We start from the raw sequence: 6,680 nt of genomic DNA on the forward strand, positions 1-6,680 counted from the left end.
ATAGCTGGACTCTATGCAATATTGAATTATTGACTGCCTGACCACTATAGTTATCCCTCAATAGATCAGTGTGTATGGTGTATATTTGTGTGTTTGAGTGCATGTGGGTGTCTTTTCCGATTTTGAAGTGGTGGGGCCAACTATCCACGGCTACAAGTTACTTTGTGTCTATGTACAGTACATGTATGTACAGTATGTAGCATGAACGACTGCAATTGATTAGCAACTGATTACAACACTAACAGGACCGCAGCACCACTTAAAAAGACAATAAGGGAAGATAGTTGGGAGTCTATCAGAATACTTTTTTGGGTAATGAAGTAACCTAACACATTAGTTTTGCAATTAGAGTACTCGGTTACTAGTTAGTTACCCTTTCCAAAATAATGGCGTTACTTTGTTACATTTAAGACCTACAGTATATTTCCCTGTTCTTTCCATGATGCCACAAAGGAAACGGCATTTGCACAGTTTCCTGATAAATGGACAAGCTGGTATCTGTCAACAGAGACTTGCACGGATGTTACATGAAAATCGGTGACTGATGCCTTGCTCCTTCTGTGGTTTGCGTAATCATGATATTCCATGGGTCACCACTTTTGGTGTGACACACGGCTGACAGTATTACTTGTCTTGTTTTTATTACATTAATTTGTCGCACCTGTGCGACTCGATTGAGATAAGACAGAGGTTGACCTTTAGTACGGTCGTGGACGTATTCACACTATTGGGATTTATTGGCGAAAGGCGGAGAATGTCAATGCAATGCCTTGGTGAAGCCCAGCACAGATCCACAACAATTACGTAAACAATGATGGTCACTCGGTAGGCTGCACTCTTTTTTTCTATGTTTACCAAACTTCCTCGTGGTGAGGATTTTTTTGGGGGGGCGTCGGTAACGCAAAGTTAATCTAACAAATTACTTTTTAGCAGTAATCCTTACCCCACACTGCTAATGAAGGAGCATAAGGCAGTAGGGACTAGGGAGTCAGTAGGCTAAAGAAATAAACTCATAAAAGGCAGCGCAATACTTCACACCGGGTGTGATTTTTCTCATTAGTGCAGCATGGCCTCAGTACAATTGCCACTTATGTACTGTAGCTCTATATACCTCATAGTGCTGTCAAATAGCAAAAATAGCCAATCTACAAACAATGTAAATGTGTCGAAAATGGGGATTTGAGGGAGAATTTGGGCTGATTGTCTTGTTATGGTTCAGCTTGTCCCAGAATTCCAGACAGATGCCAGGGTTAATTTGGTGAATGGGTTGCTGAGAGGTTAGAGACTTTAAAGACCCAAATCATTTCAGAAATGCCATACTGTAGGTATGTACTTGTGATTGTGAACTTGATAGGCCATGGAGATATCTATATTTAACCACATTCTCTAAAAAAGCAAGAAACAAAACATTAGGATGTATCTTTCACTCGGGATACATTTAGTGTCAAGCAATTTAGTCAACAAATGAATCTCTACCAACCATATTGGCAAATGGCAATTATTCATCTCAAGCACAAACATTTCAAAACATCCATATAATCCTAATGCAAAGTGCTATCTCTTCTCCTAAAAAGCCATGTCAGTGCATACAATACGATGGGAACTTTATCGCTCCCTGCAGAGTGGCAGAGTAGAAGCTCAACAACAGACTGGAATGAATGTTTTGTCGGCTGCTTCCATTTCTAATGGCTCTACTGGTTGTTATTATTTTTAATCTCTACTACACTGGCACGGGAAACAATGGGAGATTCTGGAAACACTGTTAATGCTGTTGCCATAGTTATTTCCTTATCTGCAAGTCACAGAGGGAGAGGGAGAAAGCACTCTGAATTTGCTGAATTGGGAGGAATGGTGAATGGCCTTATAGAACATCCCTACATGCACGCACGCGCACACACACACACACACACACACACACACACACACACACACACACACACACACACACACACACACACACACACACACACACACACACACACACAATTCCGATTCTACAAATGCCTTCTGTGTATCAGTAAGTTTTCACTCTTTCAAGCTGGAAGCGTGGCACAAAGTGACACGCAGTGATCTTATACATCTAGATTTTTTTCTTTGGCTTGAATAGCCAAATAAAAGCATCTGTTCACAGACACACAAGCCCTGTTTCACCTGTTACGAGTTGTCATAATCAAAGTACTGCTCACAATGCAGAGACAGCAATAAACAAATGTTGCATTTCTAGCCTAATAGGAATCCTTAGTTTGACATCTCTACCACCACTCAAGTAATCTTAGCTCTAGCTCTCTCTCTCTCTCTCTCTCGCTCTCTCTCTCTCTCTCTCTCTCTCTCTCTCTCTTCGGTATAGCGTCCGTAGCATGTATCTCTGATTTAATTCAAAATAAATGGTCTTTAAAGCAACTCGACACACACTAAAGGTCACTGCCAAGCGAAATCCATCTTGGATCTGCAACAGGAGCCGTTATGGCAGCAGCAGGTTGATTTAGTATCAGTGAGTCATGAAAGTAAGGTAAAGAGCTGCTGCCTGGCAGATATACTATGCACAGTTAGTGGCCAAATGAGAGCATGACATTTTAATAGCTATAGTGTCATCCTTCCTGACACTGCTATTAAGTTCAGAGCTAGCAGGAAGAGAATACCTATCGTACACCAGCGAGGACGTAACGTGTGGTTACTATACTTAGTATGTACTATGAAGACTCTTCAATGTGACTTCGGGAATCAGTTTAACATCTCTATTACAGTATACGGTAACTATCTTATCAAGAGGGCATGATTCACACACTGAAAAATGAGCATGCTGATAAATGTAGAAACTATGTATAATCGCATAGTGTGGCTGCATGTATTTGTTACTGAGTTACGATATTCTGTATTGCAGCTTTAGTGTCACCCAGACAAAATTAATTGCACTTTTTAAATAAATTATTTCTGAATCTGTTGTACTGTGCAGTTCACCTGATGTGTGAAAATACACTTTCAGCAGCCCATGGGTGATTTATTTTCTTCTTAACACATTATTTGAACTCTCTAACTTTAGTTTTTTTGTTTTATCATCTGCCAGTGCCACAAAAACAAGACAAGAAAGAGTCTGTGTGTGATATGTTGCAGCTTCTGATGCAAGACATGCAAAACACTGTCTCTTGTGTACTGTATGTTGTTCCACCAGAGAACAACTGTGTGGATGTAATAACTAGAGTAATGATGGTGAGCAGTCAACACATCAACACACTGTTCCGCCTTAAGACTGGAACTGCAACTGACACCCCCACACTCTTTATTTTGCCCCAAAGATTTTGTCATTTTCAAAGGAGATAACACACCCAGCCAGTGGGTAAAGGCTGTGTTATACTTAGTTGCACGTGGGAGCTCACGTACAGCAAATGGCTGATCTAAAAGCTCACTCTCTGCACGACACTGGCGTGCAACCAAGTATAAATCATGCTTAACATGACGACAGTATGTCTCTGCGAGTTGCCCTGAGGTTAAACATTTTTGCCCAAACCATAAATGGCTTCAGATCTAACTTCCCTTGATCTACTAAAACGTGGGGGAATTGTGTTGATAAGCTTATCAAAGAAAAGTAGAATGCGTTTCAGCCAAGTTGTGGGGTAGAGGGGTTTGGTACTCAACAGTAAGACTACATAATAATAAAAATGACAGTAATTTATTTGGGTAATCTATTTTTAAGTGCCCATGTAACTTTCATTTTAATATAGCTGAAAGTTTACTTAAATGCACACAGGGCAGCCCTGTGTTCATGAAAGTAAAGTTTTAATGAGCACATATTTGCTTCGGAGGTCATAATAGTTCATGGATACAGTACCATCCTTGAATTCACTAAAGAAAAAACTACACTAACTGGCAAAGAATAGTTGCCCCCTGCTGTGCTATGACTCACCAAACCCTCTCTAGCTTCCTCATGTGTCCTTGGCCCTGAAGCAGCATGTCAATCACAACAGTAATACTTGTATGCATTGCATGCGAGTATGTCCATGACACGTGCGTGTGCGTGAGTGTGAGTGCGCGTGCGCGTGCGCGTGCGTGCGTGTCGTGACTTGCATCTGATAGAGCACAATGTACAGTACAGTAATAATTCCACCTAACAATGCTATCCCTTTTCACCTTTTTGAGTGGTGTAAACCACTCCTACAACTGGCTTTTGTGTGCAGAAAAAAATGAGCATGGTTGCTATGTTCAAAATAATTTCTGACGTAATTAAATCACACCCGGGTGAACTGGATGACCGTAGCAACCATGGTCATTTTCTCTGCACAAAAAAAGCCAGTTGTGAAATCACATCCAGGTGTGATTTCATTACGTCAGATCAGAGCTGATCAGGCTATATAATACCTTACCTTATATAATACCTCACATCGGACAAAAACTCCAGCTGAATCAACTTCATGGTCACAAATCATCACATCAGAAGACGAGTCTACCTAGCCAAAGATCTTTAACGTCAGACATTACGTCAGACCACAGCTGATCATGCTATATAAAACCTTACACCACTCAGTTCACACGGGTGTGATTTTTTTATTTTTATGGACTGAAAATGGTAAAAATCGGCCATTTGAAAATCTATCAGGCCCCAATCGGATTATTATTGACACATCATTTGTTCAGATATCGGTTGGTTCAGAATTCCTATACTGTCTACCGTACAGTCGGGTTGTTACTGTATAGTGTATAGAGATAACTGTGAAGCTTGGATCAATATGGCCATTATTGTACAGTAGTCACTCTATATTTGTCTGCTGTAGGGCGACATGACTTCAAATCAACCATCTCCTTTTTCCCCTTCAACACCAAATATCTTTGCATGAAAATAGCCAATCTACAAGCGCACCATGCCTTGCAACAATGTACACTGTGTGAGGATGTGGACCTGCTATTTCTGCTGAATGTTCACCTATGTTATATATATGCTATGTTATACCTATATATACTGTTGTCACTACAGTATGTTGTCCATACTGCCGAAAGTTATTCTTGAGTATTGTAGATTTGGTCCCTGCTAAATTACATTAACTGCCATTCGTGTTCAAAAACTGTGGAAAAACACAGTGAGACTTGGAAGTTGCTAATCATACATAGGTCTTAATTCACCCTTGTGAAAACCAGTATTCACTTTCATTTTCAGATGTATGCAAAATATGTGGCCAACATCGTAAAAGTATGGTCCACAATAAGCTTGTCAGTTACATCAATTCACGGCAGAGAAGTATCTGGAGCATAAGCTACTGTATATGACACCATTACCACCCGGCCTTGTGTTAGCCAGTCAATAGAGAATGACAAGCTTTAGGCATTGTGCTGTAACTTTAAATGGGTGTAAATTGCAGGCGTGTCTGTAATTTGTTCCTGCCAAAGCACGGTTAGTATGGCATGGTACCAACAGCTCAGGGTCCACACAGCCTAATTTAAATCCACTTTGTCATGCTGTATCTAGTCAGCGTTATACTTTCTTCCTGCGATAGGATGAGGAGTGGGATCTCATTAGTCAGACGTGACCAAACAACTGGTTAATTAACATTCCACTTTCCATATCACATTTCCTTTGGTAATGACATTTATTTTCGGACGATTCTTGTGTATATTTACTGGAAACAGAGTTGGTGTGTTTTGGGTCCTTTATTTTATAAAGATACCACTTGATGATACCGTAGGATGTGATGACACTACCACTATGATACTAATTTATGATAGTGGAATAGAGAAAACACTGTTTTGAGGTTTAGTGAAGCCATTTTGACATGCTGTAGATTAGAACTCTACAGGCAGTTGTGTCAAAACTCCAGAGATCTATGGTATAAGAAACACTTAAAGCAAATACATTCTGTGTGAAATACACAGTGTATGGGCTCTGAGATAGCACCTTTGGTAAAGCTGTCAATATATATGTCACTCTGGATGAACGGTCACCTATTGTGTTGTGAGACACTGTATGCTGTATTAGAAAGGCTTTTTGCAGAAGTTAAGATGTTTCCTTCAACTGCATAATGGACTTTAGCTTAAGCTTTGAGTCGATGCATTCTTGGGGAGTAACGCAGTAACATAAAGATTTCAACTTGCATGTTTAGCTTAGTGTATAATTGTTAATGCATGTATATGCACAGTAGGCTACTATACATAGTGTAAGCCAATGGGAGTGCATGATTTTATTGTCAAGCTATCATAATAAAAATATATGATATGCCTTTTTATCTGTCCTTTTTATCTGTCTCTTTTAGTTTGTTACTTTGTTTATCATTGGTTTGATTGACTAAATAACTTTCAAAACGCAACTAAATACTTTTTTAGTCAATTGGACAGTTTGTGTAGCCTACAAACAACTGAAACAAGATATCTCAAGCATAGAACCTGTACAGAGCAAGGGATTTCTTCTGTTCGATTTATTGTTCGGTTTGTACTGTGGAAGTGACAAGACTCAGACTGCAACAACATGCAGTGAGGTATCTACATCCGCATTGATTTGGATACATTGCATTGGCATTGCAGTGCAACAGGTCTGTGACTTCAAATTCCTCGGAATTCACATCTAGAAGGACCTCAAGTGGGTCACACACACACACACACACACACACACACACACACACACACACACACACACACACACACACCGCACAAGTGGTGAAAAAGGCCCAACAACGACTCTACTGCCTCCGGTGCCTGAA

Source organism: Electrona antarctica (assembly GCF_951216825.1).
Source record: "Electrona antarctica genome assembly, chromosome: 18".
In the NCBI taxonomy this organism is placed as follows: domain Eukaryota; kingdom Metazoa; phylum Chordata; class Actinopteri; order Myctophiformes; family Myctophidae; genus Electrona; species Electrona antarctica.